Raw genomic sequence first — 20,454 nt, forward strand, 5'->3', positions numbered from 1 at the left:
TTAGTTATAAAAGCTTGAAAAGTATTGATATAATTTTTTAAATCAACTTTCCAATATAAAATTTTTAAAAAACATATCATTTAATAGTTTTGTAAGTGTGCGGGTAAAAAAGAAGATAATCTGTTTAGTTATTAACGAAGGAAAAGAACGTGGACTATATGGTCTTAATTAGCTCCTAGAACGGAGAAAGTATATCACTTGTATATGAAAGGAGGGAGTATTATGTGAGCATGGATGCCAACATATACTGATGCAGATTATTGGTCCCAATAAAATATCATCATGATTCTCCGTTCCAATAGACAGAGCTCCGATATAGGCGCGGCCGAGCGCATCTCATAGCGAGGTTTACAATTGTATATGAGTTTTGAGATTTGCGCTTGCCGGCCGGTTGGTCTTTTTTTTTTTCCCATCATGGCCGGTTGGTCAAAGGGCATGGAAAAATGCACCTTTTGTACCAACAAACTTAAAACTAGTTCAGTCCACATTGCCCTCACACTCACCTTTAACGAGCTGGATAGAAACAGGGATCGACAAAACAAAGAGAGAGTGTTGCAAACCAAAGACAGCTCCGGCGGTCATATCTGACCCTAAAACATAGTTGGAGAAATAGACCGATGCCTCCATAGCATGTTTGGCAACTTTGGAAAATTAAAGAGGGGACTTTAGTGGAGGGAATTAAAGGTGCGAGTAGAGTGGGGATTTGAATTTTTTTTTAGTCTCGATGCCTTGTTTAGGTTTGTTTAGAAAGCTTAACATTAACATTATAAGAAGTAGTTGATGACAAGCTAGCTTTTCAAAATCTAAAAAAACAAGTTTTTTCAGCTTCTACCTTCAAGTTCATTTTCTAAATTGTGTAACTCTAAAATCTCAAAAGTTGTGTATTGTTTGTGAGAGTTTGTCACTTCTAGAGGTTCTACAGAAAGCTACAACTGCTACAAGCTTCCTAAACAGGATCTTAGTAAAAGATGCGAATTAGCTGAGAATTTAAATGAGTACTAGCTCTTAAATTTTAATGGAGAACTAAAGGGCCTGTTCCACACAGCTTACAGGCGCATTCCCAAAAGCAATTTGCATTTGGCTAATTAGTGCACGTAAAACGAAAAAAAACATTAGCATATGACTAATTAAGTATTAACTATTATAAACTTACAAATGTATTAATTTGATTTTGAAAACAACATTTATATACAGGTTATTTTTTTTGCAAAAGACGCACCATTTAACAGTTCGGGAAGCATGGACACAAGCTTAGAAAAAAAATTAGCCTAGTTCGGGAACGTGCCCTATGGTCGTAGCTGCTTCTACATTTTTTGTAAGCACAAATTTTGAACTGTGCATGGTGTGTTTCGTATAAAACTTTTCTATATAAAAGATTGTCTAAAAAAGTCAAATAAATTCATTTTTCAAACTTGTAATAATTAATACTTAATTAATTATGTGCCAATAACCTACTAGCTGCATTTCACGATATAAGACTTTCTATGATTGACTAGATTTTTATGAATACTAATGAATCTAGACATATATACAAATAATATACATTAATTAATATATAAATCTAACCATAGTTTAAACATCTTATAACATGAAACGAAAAGGGAGTATTTTGTTTTCCTTGCCAATGATATGCTACAGCCAACTTCCGCTTCCGACGTTGCCTAAGATTTGGTTAGAGCAACTACAGTAAACCTTTTAACACAAGCTCCAAGATGCCATGTATAATTAAATGGTGAGGTGGAGGAGAGAGGAGAGGAGAAAGGGAGTGAGACACCCTTTATGCAAGGGGTAACCTCTACACAATCTCCAAGAGAAAAGAAGAAATAAAAAGAGTAGATTGACTAATCAATGGTTGAAACTAGTAAACTAGAGATAGTGTAGAGATAATATGTTGGATAAATCATCTCTTAATTAATGAATTACTTACATTGATAAAATTAGATGTGACATCTACCTCTACTATAAAACTTGCTTTAGACAACATAAGGGATTATTCGGTTCATAGGATTTTTAAAACGTAGTAATAGAAAAAATATAGGAATAGGATAGGAATGCATGTGCAAACCTATAGGATTCAGAAACATAGGAATTTTTTCTCTAGTATTATGAAATGAGGTTGGAGTGGATTTTTTTTCCTATGCTTTTCCCTCAATAGTGGAGAGATAGGAAATTTTCCTATAGTTTTCCTTAGGTGCATTTGTTTGAAACGAACGTTGTTACAGTATACAGTTCACATGATTTCATATTCCACGCTTTTACTTTGCAATTCCTTTAAAACGAATAGGGCCTAAAAGTTGGAGTCCCTGATAGTTTCCACTTCCTACGCCTATAGGTATTAAAAAACTCCTATTTGCTTCCTCACTTCCCTATGCACATCTCACCAAAACTGGCAACTTATTTGGAAAAGGGGAGTGGAAATTTAGAGGATTGATGATAAGAGTAGGGTGAGAATTTAACTTCTTAATCTTAATCCATTGATTCATAGAGATAGTGCGAATTAGTAGATAATTTATCTATAGACAAGATCTTAAATCTTAATGGAGGATTGAGATTTGCTTAGACAACATAAAATAGGAACTCCCTCTTAGTTCCCACTCCTACCACGGTATTAAAAAGGTCTCATTTCCTTACTCAATTCCCAATCCACATCCAAAAAAACTCCCATCTCTGAACTCTCGTTATCACCCTCAAATTCCCACTAACCAAACACACCGTGATAATTGACATACCAAAAGGAAAAAAAAAGGAAAGCGTGGGTTGACATGGATAGAAAATTTTACCTGATGGAATTCAAAGGGTGCTAATTCTCGTCGCTACGAAATACTCCACGTAATGCTCACAGTCTCAGAACCATTCCAGGCCCAAATATTCTGCATGTATGGAAAGAAATTAATTACAACTGTCGAACAAGTTCGACCTGGAAACAACAGAACCTGCAAATCAATAGAAATGGGTATCACTGAAACAACGTTATTAGCTTTCTCCAACCATATGGATCCATACCTGTAATGCTGCAATGGAGCCGGATGGGAACGCCTGCCAATACAATAGAACCAGAGAATTAACGCTTTGGATCTAATCTCCTAACTTCAGCTTCCTCTACCTTGGTACCAGGCTAGCTCTCAAGGATTGACAGCCCACACCGTGGCTGCGAGCTGATATGTGCTCTGCAACGGCGTATGCCGGAAGAATGCGAAGACAGTGGGCTGTGCAACTTGGGGAACGTACGACATTATTCCTTTCTTGAATGGCGTGTGTGAAAGGGCGGGTCCGTACTGTTTCAAAAGTACGAACCACTTTTCTTTTTTTATTATTTCGAGAACTTTGGTAACTTAGGGTAGAAGACTTAGCTCCTCAACTACCCAATCTAAAATTTATACTTCTATAGTGATTTGAACCCAGAACCTTGGACTCAAGTCGCTGCAACCACTAGGCTACATCCTCTTTTACAGAAGCGTGTCCATTACATGCTTCCTTTTGTTTTTGAGCTGTACAAGGGACTGTATATCTTGTTATCTGGCTCACAGGATCACAGTGGAACTTGCAAATACTCAATGCGAAAACACAGTGGAAGCAGAGGATTTGGTGCTGTGAAAAACTTGATGCAGCTTTTGTGATCTTTGTTCCGAAATATAAAGAACAGACGCGGCCTGGCTTCTCGCCACGAACCTCACAAGAGTGCCACGATCAATTTGCAACATGTGCCATCCCACACGCCCCTCTCGCTACACACGACGCGCACGAGCACTCAACCACGCAGTGAGGTGCCGGCTCAGATCCTAAAGACTAGCTAACAAGCTAACTGAAAAAAAAACAAAAACAAAAACAGCTAGACACGCTACAGATACAGCGTAACTGAATTGGTGAAAAAAGCTTCAGGATTATCAACGATGCCAACATTGCTCCTCCTAATCCTGATGCTTGGATTTTACCTCGACGACTCCACTTGTATCACGCAGTTCTTGGAACACCGCACGACCCAGCGGCTTCGTGAGAACGTCCGCTAGCTGATCGCCGGTGGGGACGAAATCCACTTCGATTCGGCCATCCTCCTCGATGCAGTCACGGATGAAGTGATACTTTAGTATCAATATGTTTACTTCTTTCATGCAGCACTGGGTTCTTGCACAAAGAGATGACTGATTTGTTGTCCACATTGATCTTGACTCGGGCAGGTTCGCCGCCGCGCACCTCAGCGAGAAGGCGCGCGAGCCAAACTCCTTTGACACGCTAGAGCAACCACCTTCTGCTTCTGTGATGACCAGCTGATGGGACTTCGCTCGCTCGAGGAAGAAGAACGTGCCCTTCGTGCTTTTCCGATCATCGACATCACCGGCCATATCACTGTCACTGAAGCCGAGTAGCCGTGGAACTCCTGTCTTCCATCTGGTGAACGAGCAACCAAGTTGCAGGGTTCCAGCGACATACCTTAGAATCCGTTTTACTGCCGCAAGGTGATCCTCCGGCGGCTCTTCCATGAAGCTGCTAACATAGCCGACCGAGTACATCAAGTCTGGCCAGCTGTGGGACGGTTAGGTACCGAAGGCTGCCGACGCACGCACAGGTGCTTTTCTTGCTCAGCTTCAATCGGGTCTCCATCGGCGTGGCGCAGGGATTGTACCCTGTCATGCAACCAACCTCCAGGATTTTCTCATCTTGAACATGGCGCCCATCTCCTCCTTGAATCGGCAGATACAATCCACCGTCAAGCCCGTGATGACGAGATCGTCGACGTACACGCCGACAATCAGGCGCGCGTTCCCCTCGACGCGCACATAGACGGCGTGCTCGGTGTCGCTTCTTTTGAAACCAAGAGGCCGAAGGGTGCCATCCAGCTTGGCGTTCCACACACGCGGGGCTTGGCGTAGTCCGTAGAGCGCGCGTTTGAAGCGGTACACCTTGTCGTCTCTGCCCGGTGGGACAAACCCTGGCGCTTGCTCGACGTCGACCTCCTCGAGCAGCTCCCCGTTCAGGAACGCAGTCTTCACATCCATGTGATGGACTTCCCAGCCTTCACAAGCAGGAGCACGCACCGATTCGATGCGTGCGACGGGGGCTAAGACTTCCTCAAAGTCGATCCCTTAATGTTGGACGTACCCTTTTGAGACGAGGCGCGCCTTGTGACGAACGATCGCGCCATGTTCATCACGCTTCACCTTGAACACCCACTTTAGGCCAATGGGACGGTGGCCGGCGGGGCGCGGGACAAGTTCCCACGTTCCGTTTTCCTCGATGGCCTTGAGTTTGTCGACCATTGCCGCTCGCCACCAAGGGTCCTGGCCGTCGGCCTCCTTGAAGGTACGCGGTTCCTCTACCGACGTCAGGTGCAACGCCTCCCCGGTGAGCTCGCCCTCAGCCACGCCTGGGGTGTATGCATTGCCGAGGATCTTGTCGGGGGCGCGGAACCGCAACGGGGTGTCATCATCGTGATCAGCATCGAGTGCATCTCCGAGGTCAGAGGTGGGACTCACGAACTCCACATTCGTGGTTGCCTTCGGGCGCACCGGGGAAGATGACGCTGCCGGGCTTGGCGCGCGGGTTGTGCTCGACGAATTGGGCGACGCAGCCGCTTCGGAGGTCGTGCCTGTATCAACCGGCACTAGGTATTCGACAGTGAACCCATCGGCATACTGCTCCATACCTGCATGCTCCTCCGAAGTCCAGTCCCATTAAGCCGATTCGTCGAAGACGACGTCGCGCGTCACACGAACGCGCTTGGACACTGGGTCGAACACCCTGTACGCCTTGGAGCCGGGTTCGTTCCCGATGAAAATCCCCGTCCAGCTACGGGAGTCTAGCTTCTTGGGATGTGGGGTGGTCACCTTGACATGCGCAACGCACCGAATGTGCGGAGAAAGCCCACTACCGGTTTCTTGCCCAGTTTCTTGCCGTGCCAGGCCTCATACGGCGTCATGCCCTCGACGCCACGCGTCGGTGCCTGGTTCAGGAGAAAAACGGTCGTGGTCGCCGCTTCCCCCCAGAATGCCCCAAGCAAGTTCTTGGACTGTAACATGGAGCGCGCCATGCTCACCACCCATTTTGTTGAGGCGAATACGGGGCCGTGAGCTACCGCTGGACACCGCGCTCAGCGCAGTATTCCCCGAACTTGACGGAGGTGAACTCCCCGCCGCGGTCGGTGTGCAAAACCTTGAGGCGCCTGCCAGATTCCACCTCGGCGGCTACCTGGAAGCGCTGGATGGCGGAAGCCGCTTCATCCTTCGTGCCAACAAGTGACAGCCACATATAGCGACTTCTGTCATCAACTAGCAACAGAAAGTACATATAGCGACTTCCGCTTGGGGTTGTCGGCGTAATAGGGCCGTAGTGGTCGCCATGGACCAAGTCGAGCACGTCGGCTGGTTTTGTTAGATAATTCAACTCATTCATAAATAACAGATTACGAATTTAAACCCTAATCAATACATGATCACCGATTAATTCAAATACGGAAGATAAATCAATCTGCAGATGAAGCCATCTAATTCCCTTCTTTCCTTTCCTTCAATTCCTTATTCTTTCCTTTGTCTCCGGCGAGATCAGATCGCCGGTGATCTGTTCTGAACCTTCGACCTTCGGGTCTCCAACGGCACTGCCCTGGAATCACCGCACGAAACCCTTCCAGCGTGTCTCTGATCGGAAGAGATTAATTTCGAATTTTGAGTACGAGAATAAGCCACACGAGCGTCCCCATGGGTTCCTCTTCTTTTATATTGCACTGGTGGGTCTCAGGGGCTTTTCCTAATCCGATTCTGACCCGTAACCACTGATCGCAGTTATGGCCCATGAGGGTTACGAATTTTAGAGTTAGAGATAGATTATGGATAGGATTACGGTGGTGTTGACGTCGAAAATACGATCTGACATGTCACACACGAAGGCCTAGGAGTCAATTTTAGACAGCTCCAGTGCATGACCTAAATTCTTAATTCTTAGAATGCGCGGGCGTGCCAGTCAGTTTGATCCTGCAACTGACAAGATATAAACAGTAAAACAAGCCGATCAGCTATCAAGCCGATAGGTAACTAATAATCTGGTCGATCGGATGTTGATGCTGCAATGATTAGCAGATAGGATGAACGATCGGCTGTAAAAAGCTTTGGATCGGTCAGAAACTCAATAGAAATAGAGTTAAATTAAATACTAGACCAACGTAATCCGTCCAGTTACTTATTAATCTTAGTCGATCGGACGAGCCCCTATAACCAGATCGAACTAGACGTGCAAAGGTTGGACTTAACCAAGACAATATGCAGTCGAGCACGATATAATTATAGGAAATATGAAGATCGATAAGGCTAAAAAATAAACTGACGAATTACTTGGAATAAACAATGAATCATGTGTTACGATCGGCTAAAACCAATTTGCACGTAATTCTCATAAGCCGATGCAACATAAATAATTGCTGATCCCTGATCTAACTAAATCAAGCCGATTGATATAGAAATAATGCAGTAAAACGATCGACTACTCTATTGATGTAAATATGATAAGCACGTAGATCGGCAAAAATCATCGGCTATAGACGGTGGACAAACAACCAAGATCTATAAAATACCTAGCCCAGATTACTAAGAATAATCATAAAAGATCGGACCCAACTGACACAGTTCAACATTAAACCTAGCGATGTTAGGATAGATACTAAACAGATCTAGATTGCTACCAAGCCAATGAGCCGATGACTGGTAACTTATCAACTGGTACTTCGATAAAACAACGAGTAAAATACATCAATATGATATAAACCATCTAACAAATACAATCTACTAGATCGGACCGAACCGAGACAATACTAGATTGAATATGTCAAATGGCAAATATCAAACCCATGTAGATCGTCCAAAGTGGTCGACCAGATCAACTCAAAACACGAAAGTGATCTAAGTTGAAACTGATACGATAACTAGCAATCGCACAACTAGATTAGAACATCAGACCGAACCGAGATAGTTCTAATCTAGCCGAACGATTACCGTGGCCCGGCGGAATGATGGACTTATCCCTCCGCCGTAGATCGAAGCGATGCAGCCCCGTGTCAGGTGCCAAGTTCAGCCGGAGTTGATAAACTTGGACAAGAGGGTGGCGATGCGCCGAAAGAAGTTGATCTAATTGATAGGTAGATGATTTACAATAACCCCGAGCATCCATATTTATACCCTCAGGTGGATGCTAATCCATGTCGGATACGACTCCTAAAGAAATAACAAACTCTTTCTCTAACACAACACGGTTTCTAATAGATAAAAGAAAACAAACAAGTTCCGATCGGACTCTAATCTCTTAGAGATAAAATCCTAATTAACTCTAACTACTAAATAAAATTACACTGTTGGTCTTCCAGATAAAATCCTAATTAATTCTTAGAGATAAAAGAAAACAAACAAGTGCCTTGGTCTTCACGATTCCCTGTTGAATTCGAACTCTTCCAGATAAAATTTCTATCGACGATTGCACCTTTCCTTATCCGAATCAAATACGGAAATTTACCAAACTTTGGTGTTAACAGGTGGTTATATCCTTTCCTAAATATCGGCTAAAACCGATAAATCAACCAACATTCTTCCCTTGATTTAGAGGTTAATTACGAGTCCATCATATAATACAGCTCCCCAAAGCAATGTGTCACAATAACATTTAGCATCATTAAGACAACAAGACTTATAGTTCACTATATCACACAAATAAACCCTTGATTAATTAAGCAGGTGTTGATTGAACTTAATTGCCCTGGTTTCCAAGATCATATTCAAGGTCATTACACAATCCCATGTTGGCCACATGTTCTTTGAACAAGTTGGGAGGTAAGTCTTTAGTTAATGGATCTGCAAGCATTGATTTAGTGTTTATATATTCAACTTTAGTTAATGGATCCGCAAGCATTGTTCCGTAAGTCTTTTACAACATGGTATTTGATGTCAATGTGTTTGGCAGCTTCACTTGACTTGTTACTCGTATAGAAAACTGCGGCCTCATTGTCGCAATATATTGTCAGTGGTCTTTTAATGCTGTCAACCACTTGTAATCCCGAGATAAAATTTTTAAGCCATACAGCTTGCCCCGTCGTGTGATAACATGCCACAAATTCTGCCTGCATTGTCAATGATGCAGTCAGTGTTTGTTTAGTACTTTTCCATGAAATGGCTCCCCCCGCGAGTGTGAATATATACCCAGAAGTAGATTTCTTGTTATCTAAACACCCTGCGAAGTCAGTATCCGAATAGTCTGTAACTACAGGCTTATCAGATTTTCTGTATGTGAGCATGTAATGTTTAGTTCCTTGCAAATAACGCAATTGTGGGATACTTATACCGGGGGTATCCGAAGACTACACGAATACGTACGTTCAATAGAGTACCGAATAGGAAGGAGAATATATCTGTATGGTATAGGCTAGGAGTCTGGTACGTACCGGATTGTATGATATGTACTTTGGACCCTCGCCATAACTGAATTGGGATAGATCTTAGTCTTGTTAGATTAGGACTCTATCATATCCGTAGCCCCTCCCCCACTATATATGGGGGGCACGGGGCGCCCCTCTGAGGGCAACAGAGATTCATCTACGGAATACAATCGCCAAGCAGGAGTAAGGTATTATCTCGTCATGTCGAGAGCCTGAACCTGGGTAAATCGTCTCCCTCTTCATCTTAACCATCGAATTCCGAGCCCGATAGCCACCTTGTAAGTTTATTGCCGACATCAATCATTGACAGTTGGCGCGCCAGGTAGGGGGTGCGCTATCTTTTTCTTTCAATCTAAGGTTCTTTTCAGCGAAGTTCGATGGACTTCAACTCGGACATCACGAAAAGGAAGTTCCCGCCGGGCTCAACCTTCAAGTTCAGTGGCATCAGGCTTTAGACCGACCAGTTCGGCGCATTGTTGTACATCGACTCGAGCTCCTCCGACTCCGACGAATAAGTTTGCCGGTTCGAGCTCAACGAGAAGGTGTTAGGTCAGACCCAGATTCAATCTGAGTCACACGACACTGAGATGCTCTCTCCTGGGTCGGCCGACCGGCAGGCAAGTCAAGGCGTGATTCCGATGGAGGTCGAAACCATTCTCGAGGTGGCACCGATTCCTTTGGTCGATGCTTCCGAGACGCGTAGCAGCACTGAAAGCTTCGTGTCGCCCAGAGAGGTCTTCGCCGCCGGCAAGCCGGTGTCACCTTCTTCTGCAGCCAATTGGTAAGAAGAGGAGGTGGCCCGACTAGTAGAAGAGCGCCGACTCGAGGAGGAAAAAGAACGCCAGGAGTAGGAGGAAAAGGAACGACATACGACGCAATCTCACGTGGCGCTGCGACTCCAATCTCGGAAGATGCAGAGCGATCTGCTCCAAACCCAAGTTGATGGGCATGACGTCTTCAAGACACCCCCGGCAGAACGTCCACGCGGCCGCCGATCTACTCGGCGACATCATCCAACAGATCCCACAGCCAGATCTACCTGTGGTAGAAATCACAAACAAGGTCAAGGCTATGGTAACTACTACTGTGATCCAACACTTCCTCCAGCGCACGACAGGTACCCCAGCCGCCCGTTCGGAGGCTCAGTCTTCCAGATCTCCTAGGTCTCTGGCGAACGTCTCCAGGCAACCGATTGGATCCCGGCCGCATAGCGAAAGAAGACCACGCCGGCACTCTCCTGACTCGGCGCGGAGGAGGGACTCCATCGAGAGGCAGCGTCGCATCGACGATGAGATCCGCCGATTGGATCGGCAACGCCAAGAGCTCAGGGCTAAGAAACGGCGCCTCAATCAAGAGGACTCCGCCAACCTCCGCCGCAAGTTTGAACACCAACGCCATACCCGCTGGGAGGACTGTCACCGTGATCAGGACCACCGAAGTCATAGCCAGGCGTCTAGGCATCGGTCACCCGAGAGCTCAAACACTAACATGACAGACGGCGTCCCGGCCTTCACCAAAAACTTAAGTCAGTTGACTTGGCCGACTAGTTTCAAGCCCACTAGCAATAAGAAGTACGACGGCTCCACCGACCTGAAAGTGTGGCTTACGGTGTACTCCATGGCCATCCCGGCTGTAGGAGGCAACACCAAGGCCATGGCCAACTATCTGCCGGTGGCCCTGGATGACTCGGCCAGACATTGGTTGTCGGGGCTCCCTAAACGGTCTATTAACTCATGGGCCGAGCTTCGCGATCGGTTCATACCCAATTTCCAAGGTACATATGAAAGGCCAAGGGCGAAGTATGATCTGTACCAAGTCCAGCAAAGAAAAAGCGAATCTCTGCGGGCCTATATCAAACGGTTCTTAGAGGTCCGCAACTCCATCCCAGACATAAAAGATGACATGGTCATCGCTGCATTCGGGAAAGGAGTACGCGATGAGCCATTCATCGCCAAATTCACCAGGAAAAAGACGACTACTGTCAAAGATCTCTTCGACATGGCTAACTCCTACGCAGCAGCCGCCGATGCGGTGTCCGCCTCACGGGGAGACAAGCACGATGAGAAAGGATAGCCGTCTAGCAATGGAAAGGAAAAGTAGCACAAGAAAGACTCGGACTCACGGAAACGCAAGCCTGAGGAGTTGGTCGCCATCGTAGATCGACAGCTGATCCAGCACCCCAAGATGTCTGATTATGACAAGGTCATGAACAGCAAGTGCCCCTACCACCTCAAGTCCTCCCACTTGGCCAAAGACTGCTTTGTCATGCATCACTACGCAGAGCAACTAGCCAAAGGCCAGTCGGGGGCCACTGGGTCAAGCAAGACGAAGGCCGCCGACAAGAAGGACGGTGACTTCCAAGACCCGCAAGCCGAGCTAAATCACATCTTCGGTGGCCCGCTCGCATACGAGTCCAAGCGGAAGCAAAAGCTTGCATCAAGGGAGATAAACACCACAACAGTGGACGTCCTCCAATACCTACGTTGGTCGGAAGTTTCGATCACGTTCGACCGCTCGGATCACCCTAATCGAGTGGCCCACCCGGGGCAGTACCCATTAGTGCTAGCCCCAGTCATCAAAAGCGTCAAGTTGAAGCACGTGCTCATCGACGGAGGTAGCGCTCTCAACATCCTCTTCGCCAAGACGCTCGATGACATGAAGATCCCGAGGTCAGAGCTACGCCCGAGCAATGCTCCCTTTCACGGGGTCATTCCGGGGCTGTCGGCAACACCACTCGGGCATATCACTCTTTCGGTAACCTTCGAAACAAAGGACAACTACCGGATGGAGAACATCTATTTTGAAGTCGCTGACTTCGAAACAGCGTACCACACCATCATTGGCAGGCCTGCGCTGGTGAAGTTTGTGGGGGTCCCACACTACACCTACCTCATGGTCAAGATGCCCGGACCCCACGGCGTCATCACGCTGCCTAGCGACATCAAGCAAGCCTTTAGCTGCGAAGCGGAAAGCTGCGAAATCGGACAACAGGCAGAAGAGCATGCCGATCGGGAGCAGATACGCGAATCTTCAACTCGCAAGATGAAGGACGAAGATCTACCATCCAAAAAGATGGCAAAGATCACCTCTAACGAGAGAAACAGATCGCCCTCGACCCCGCAGACCCATCTAAATTTACATTCGTAGGAACTCAGTTAGAACCCAAATAGGAACTCGCGCTCGTCACTTTCCTCCAAAATAATAAAGATATTTTTGCTTGGAAACCGTCTAATATGCCGGGAGTCCCTAGGGAAGTGATTTAGCGCTCCTTGAATGTAAAAGACGATGCTAGGCCAGTTAAGCAGCGCCTTCACCGCTTCGCACAAGACAGGAATGACGCGATTAAGGAGGAGTTGACCAAATTGCTCGCGGCTGGCTTTATCCAAGAAGTCAAATACCCCGAATGGTTGGCCAACCCCGTCTTGGTCAAAAAGAAGAACCACAAATGGCGAATATGTGTGGATTACACGGACCTTAACAAGGCATCCCCTAAGGATCCGTTTGGTCTGCCGCGCATCGACCAAGTCGTAGACTCGACGACTGGCTGTGCATTACTCAGCTTCCTCGATTGCTACTCGGGCTACCATCAGATCAGCCTAAGACCGCCTTCATCACACCCTTCGGCGCGTACTGCTACATCACGATGCCGTTCGGTCTAAAGGACGCGGGGGCAACCTATCAGTGAATGATCCAGGGTTGCCTCCACGACCAGATAGGGCGAAACATAGAAGCATACGTCGATGACGTGGTCGTCAAGTCGAGGAAGAAGGATGACCTACTAGATGACCTAGAGGAAACCTTCAATAACCTCCGACGTTACAGGATAAAACTGAATCTCGAGAAGTGTGTATTTGGCGTCTCCTCCGGCATGCTCCTTGGTTTCGTCGTCTCCCGACGGGGCATCGAGCCAAACCCGGAGAAAGTCCAGGGCATACTCAACATGAAGCCTCCCAGCGAGCTTCGACACGTTCAGAAGCTGGTCGGATGCATGGCGGCCCTTAGCCGATTTGTCTCTCGACTCGGCCTACGAGGGATGCCCTTCTTCAAGCTATTGAAGAAGACCGACTACTTCACATGGACCCCGGAAGCACAAGTAGCCTTCGAGGACTTCAAGAAATACTTGACATCTCCCCCCGTGTTGGCTTTGCCCAACCCAAGCAAGCCACTCCTACTCTACGTCTTGACTACAGAACAAGTCGTCAGCACGGTTCTCATGGTTGAGCAGGAAGAAGATGGACACGCCCAATTGGTGCAGCGACCAGTCTACTTCGTCAGCGAAGTACTCGGAGAATCCAAGCTAAAATACCTCCAAATCCAGAAACTGCTCTACGGCGTCCTGATCACGGTAAGGAAGCTTGTTCACTACTTCCAAGCCCATCCGGTTTCAGTCGTCACGTCCTATCCACTCGGCGACATCATACACAACAAGGAAGTGTAATGCCGCATCTCAAAGTGGGCACTTGAGATGATGCCATACAACATCACCTTCAAGCGCCGCACCACGATCAAGTCATAGGCACTCGCCGGTTTTGTAGCCGAGTGGACCGACGTACAGCTGGAAACCGCGCCAGAAGAACTGCCCCACTGGACAATGTTCTTTGACCTACGCATGTCAGGGCTAGGGTTGGAGTGGTGCTTATATCGCACAACGGCGAAAAGTTTAAGTACATACTCCAAATCCACTTCCCGGCCTCGCATAATGTAGCCGAGTATGAAGCGCTCCTCCACAGGCTGCGGTTGGCTATATCCCTCGGGATTAGGCGGCTACTTGTTCGTGGGGATTCCCAACTAGTAGTCAACCATGTCATAAATGAGTGGACCTATGCTGACAAAAACATGCAATCCTACCGACAGAAGGTGCGCAAGCTTGAAAATAAGTTCAAAGGACTTGAGCTGGTCCACGTTCTGCGGCGCAACAATGAAGCCGTCGATGAACTAGCCAACCTCGGTTCAAAGCGACTGCAGGTGCCAACCGACATATTCGTTGAACACCTCACGTAGCCAACAGTCGAAAAGAAGGCCGACCCTAGGCTGACTCCGAGCGATGGAGTGGATGAAGGGAACAATGGCTAATCACCAAACCCTGACGGCCGAACGGTCGCTGTCATGAATGATGACTAGAGAACCCCGTTCATCAAGTTCCTCATAGAGGAAGTCCTCCCGGCTAATAAAGCAGAAGCCTAGCGCGTCAGCCGACAAAGCTACTTCTACATCGTCTCGGACAGAGAACTCCTTCGACAAAGCGCGTCGGGCATCCTTATGCGCTTCGTGCTCCTTGATGAGGGCAAACAAATCCTCCAGTCGATCCACTCGGGCCTCTACGGCAACCATGCCTCAGCTAAGACACTTGTCGGAAAGGCGTATAGGCAAGGATTTTTCTGGCCAACCGCCATCACGGACGTGCAGGAATTGGTTAGAAAGTGCGAAGGGTGTCAATTCTTCACAAGGTAGACACATGTGCCGGCACAGGAATTGCAAACTATCCCGATCTCGTGGTTGTTCGCTGTTTGGGGACTCGACATTGTCGGGCCGTTCAAGCGGGCACCAGGGGCTTCACCCACCTGTTCATCGCCCTCGACAAATTCACCAAGTGGATAGAGGCAAAAGCAGTTGCCACAATCGACTCAGCGCATGCGAGAGACTTCATACAGAACATTATCTACCACTTTGGCATTCTGAACCGTATCATTACGAACAATGATAGGCAGTTCATCTCTGGAGTTTTTTAGGATTTTTGCGAAGAGCGTGGGATCAAGATTTGTTACGCGTCTGTAGCACACCCGAAGAGCAACGGGCAGGTTAAGAGAGCTAACGACATGATCCTTCAAGGAATCAAAACCAGAGTCTTCGACCGACTACATCCCTACGCCGGACGATGGGTACAAGAGCTACCGCCAGTACTCTAAGCACTCCGCACATCCGTCAGTTGGGCCACGGGACAATCGCCCTTCTTCCTCGTCTATGGAGCGGAAGCGGTCTTACCCACCGAAATCGATCACAAATCCTTTCGCATACGCAACTACACCAAATCCATGGTAGACCTGGCTAGGGAAGATGACCTCAACAGACTGGAAGAAGCTAGAGACATCGCAACCATCCAGTCGGCACGCTATCTACAGGGACTCCACCGATACCACAACAGGAATATTCACGGATGGGCGTTCCTAGTTGACGATCTGGTCTTGCGTAAAGTACAGACCACAAAGGATCGACACAAGATCTCCCCAATTTGGGAAAGGCCCTATATCATAGCCGAGGTCACTCGGCCCGGCTCATACCAACTTAGGATGTAAGACGGAAGGCTGCTAGAGAACTCATGGAACATCGAACAACTACGTCCCTTCCACACATAGTCAATTTCTTGTTTTTTTTTTCTTTTTCAACCTTCGATTGCCCTCGCCGAGTGGTCCCCACTCGGAAGACCAGTCGGGAGCTACAATGTACCCTATCTCTGGGTTCTTTTTAATAAAATCTGCTGCCAACGAGCTCTTTAACTGTCGGTTAAATCGAAGTCAGGATGCGGTTGTACATTCGCTCGGCCACACCTCGCTCTCCACTGAACTGGGTAACACTACGCTAAGCCCCGCGCTGGCTAAGTCCGCCCGGGGGCTGCTAGGATAGGCACACGCCGAGAGGATAAGTCTTCACATGACGCTGAGACACACCACAACAAAAGACTCTAAAGCAAATAGATTAACTAAAACGTATTACAGTTGTTCAGCTCGGACACGGTTAACTACTGCAAGTTCTCCTACTCCTTTACAGGCCAAGGTCATCTGCAGCCGACTCGGCGGCCTTCTGTGCTTTGTTGACATACTTCATCGCCGTCTCCTCGTCGCAGTCGGCAGCAAACCCGTCGCAGACGGCATCAAGCTCCACTCGGGGATAAAGCGATTTCACGATGGCGAAGGCATGGCCGGACGCCAACTTCGCCGTCTCCCGCAGCTCGGCGCCGTGAGCCGCAGGCATCTTTTCAAGTTGCTGGACCACGCCGTCTATGCTGATCGACGAGGAGCCCTGCTGTCATGCCCAAAAATTCCTTACACGAATTTCCAAACATTATTGCATAGACTCGTGCCTGAATGAACTTCTTTCCTAAAGCTGCCACCACTTTTCCTTCTTGCATCAGCACACAACCTAACCCAGATCGGGATGCGTCACAGTAAACTTGAAAATCTTTCATCTGGTTTGGCAGAATCAACACTGATGCTGACACCAATTTCTGCTTCAGCTCTTCAAAACTTTTGGCGCACTCGGCTGACCATCTGAACTTTTCTTCTTTCTTGAGTAACTGTGTCTTTGGTTTAGCGATCTTCGAGAAGTTCTCAATAAACCGACGGTAATAACCCGCGAGTCCTAGGAAGCTTCTGATTTGAGTAACTGTTTTTGGCGGGGTCCACTTCGTAACAGACTCCACATTGCTTGGGTCGACTGCGACACCTTGAGCATTAATCACATGTCCCAAAAACTTCACTTCCTGTAGACAGAAAGTGCATTTGCTGAACTTGGCATAAAACTGGTGTTCCCTTAGGGTTTCTAGTACTATTCATAGATGTTGCTCGTGTTCTTCTTCGGATTTGGAGTAGATGAGGATATCATCAATGAAGACCACCCCAAACTTATCCAGATACTCCATGAACACCTTATTCGTGAGATTCATAAAGAATGCTGGGGCATTGGTAAGCCCAAAAGACATTATTGTGCATTCATACAAGCCGTAGCGAGTGGTGAATGCGGCCTTGGGGATATCTTCTTCCTGGATTCTCAACTGGTGATAACCTGTCTCAGATCAATCTTGGAGAAAACCTTGGCACCCTTCAGCTGATCAAACAAATCATCTATTATCGGCAGAGGATATTTGTTCTTGATGGTCACTTCGTTCAGGGCGCGGTAATCCACACACATCCTCTTGGTCTTGTCCTTTTAAACAAAGATCACCGGAGCACCCCAAGGTGAAGTACTCGGTTGGATGTAACCCTTTTGCAACTGCTCATCATCTTGCTTCTTCACTTCTGTCATCTCATTAGCTGCCATCCGATAGGGTCTCTTGTATATCGGTGCCGTTCCGGGTACCAGATCGATACGGAACTCGATTTCTCTTTTGGGCGGCATGGTGGTGAGATCATCTGGAAAAACTTCTAGATACTCACAAACCATATGTATGTCCTCCAATTTTGGGACATCTTCATCCATCCTCGACGGCTGTTCATCTGCTTCTGCTTGATTCAAATTGATCCCCACTATCACAGGTTCCGGGGATTGATAAGTTACGCGCTCACCACCCTCACTAGTCAAGGTGATGGTGCGGTTAGCATAATCTATTACTCCCTGGTGCTTGGTAAGCCAATCCATCTCCAAGATAACATCTAGGTCTTTAGATTCGAGGATGGGATTGGCTAGAAATTGTGCTCCTTGAATTTCTATGGGTACTTCTGGGCTATAGCTGATTGAGGTCACACTATGCCCAGGGGTGCTAACCAGCATCGGGTTCCTTAGTTTCTCTTTCCTAAACCCATGCATTCCCACAAAATTCTCTCTTCTTCTTGCTGTAGAGCACGGAATTCACACAATTCCATCTGGGATGTGGGCCTTGCGAAAGTTGCGGCAGAACTCTGACTCGGTGACTTCCGTGTTAACGGTGCGGGACACCAAGAAGTTGTCCTACCAAGCAATGGCGGGACCCATTAGTTGGTGGGCGGCGAAAGCAACTTTTTCCTGATCCGTGCACTGGAGTAGGTTGAGCTTCTTCTCGATTGTGTGGAGCCAGTCGTTTGCCTCCATGGGGTTGGTGGTGGTTGAGAAGGTTGGGGGTCGGACGCGGAGAAACTAGGGCAACTTGGACTACAACGGGGGTGGCCCATGTTGCTGGTTGTTTTGATTATGGTTCTGGTTTAGCAGCTGTTGGATCATCTGCTAATGTCGTTACTGCTGCTGTTGCATTTGTTGCATCATCAGTGTGAACATCTGTCTGACTCACGATGACTTGAGCCAGGGACGGGTTCTCTGGTGGAGGAGGTGAGGGAGGCCCATTGTTGTCAATGTTGTCATTGTCACGGTGACCGTTGCGAGTGTTCACCATCTACACGAGCGGGGAAATAGAAAGAGATGGGAGAAAAATAAACAGCAAAGCGAAAAGGGGCTTTAATTAATTATTGAATGAGCTGTAATTGTCTGACTTAGAAACACACTTAAAAATCCACGAATCTCCTGACAGTACAACCATAACCCCACTACTGCTATGGTGCATCACTAGCCCACAAGTGAAGCAACCTAACACACCAAAGAAACTAACACGTAGCAACTAAGAAAAGCGTAAGCTAAAGGTAGCGTCTAGTGCCCTGAGGAAGTGCGACGGCTGGCTGTGGGAGCAGGTCCTTCTTCATTCTCGGAGCGGCTCCTGGAGTTGTTGGGGAGGCCTGGTTCGTTCTTGCCGATGGCAGATCCGTTGCTGCTCGCGTCGGTCCTCGTCTTGATGGGGTCTCCAACCGCGCCACTGGGGGAGACACTGTACTCCAGGACTGGGGTCGGTGAAGTTGGCACCAGCTGCATTAGAGGTCGTGGCTGCGACGGGCCACCGAGAGTTGCTTGAACTTGTGGCGGCGTGCGGGTCCTCTTCCTTGCCGTGGTGCGGATCTTCGCTCCTCCGGGCTCCGGGCATCCTTGAAGCCTGACGTTCTCCTTCTTCAGGCGATCCACCTCATTTTGCAAGCGGATGATCTTCATCAACTTGCGGTTGTTCATGGCCTTGATCGCCTCGTGGAGATCGTGATGCATCTGGTCGAGTCCCTGCAGCACCGCACACATCCTACCGAACGTAGGGTCCTTTTCGCTCCGGGCAGACCAGAACACACTGACCATGGAGTTAGGTCCACGGCCAGGGTGGTACCGGTACGCGGAGTGACGAAACGTCAGGTCATGTCTGACCCTGAGCATCGCCATCATGATGTAGGCTATTTCTTGACAAGCATGCTCGTGCGATCCTCCGGCTCCCTCCACCTCCAGGTTGGGGAGGTAGCCCTGGATCCCATGCAGCTCCAGCAGAACTCGGTGAGGGAACTCACCGCTGAGTGGGTGGATGGCGGTGTACTCTGGTTCATACGGGTAGCCCACGGTGAAGGAGACCCTTGTTAGCTCCGTCATGAATCTGTTCATCCCGTGACCGCGGTGCATTGCAGGAAAGTTGGCCATCTAACAGATACCAAGGAACTAAGAATCAATAGATGCAAACTTGACTTTAAATAGAATAAATAGTAAAAGAAACAAGTAAACAAGGTTTTACCCGTAAATACTTTTACTCACGCTTTCCTAGCCAAAACTTATCTTCAAATCACTCACACCTTTGTAGTTCGCCCACACGCTTTCAAAACTTTTTAGAAACAAATGCATAGATATGAAAATCAGAAGGCTCTTAGGGTTTTCCATTTGGCTTATCCTACGGTCAAGGGTGACTCTGATACCAACTTGTCATGCCCAGAAATTCCTCACGAATTTCTGAACATTACTGTGTATTAAATTCCCCGTCCAGGACCAGTCGGGGTACACCAGTAGACAATGTTGATTACATCACCAATTGTTCTTAAAAACAACAATAAAAGGTAATTAAAGTCTAACAACATGCAGCAGAAAGGAAAAAAAAGGCTTCTGGCTTCAACGTAGTGTGGCTCCATCCACAGGCAGCACCTCGACGACAGACAAGCCTTAAACCTCCGAGTCGCCTCCATCTGAACCGTACTCAACTTCTGAAGGTAAAAACGCAAGGCTGAGTACATCCACGTACTCAACAAGCAACACGGAAAGGGAGTAATGAATGTATACGGGTGAATACAAGGATTGGCTAGGGTTAGTTGCACAAAAGCAGCAATTAGGTAAAATAGAGTTTTAAGTAGAATGACAGGATTTAAATAAACAAAACAGCTAAATAAAGCAATTGAATAAAGTATCAACACACTGTTCAACGTTACCCCACGTTGCAACAAGCCTAACCCCTACTCAATGTTACACCACGTTGCACTAGGCCCAAGTGGAAACCAGTTTACCCAAGTTATTAA

The sequence above is a fragment of the Oryza brachyantha genome, chromosome 8 (genome assembly GCF_000231095.2).
Source record: "Oryza brachyantha chromosome 8, ObraRS2, whole genome shotgun sequence".
NCBI lineage: Eukaryota > Viridiplantae > Streptophyta > Magnoliopsida > Poales > Poaceae > Oryza > Oryza brachyantha.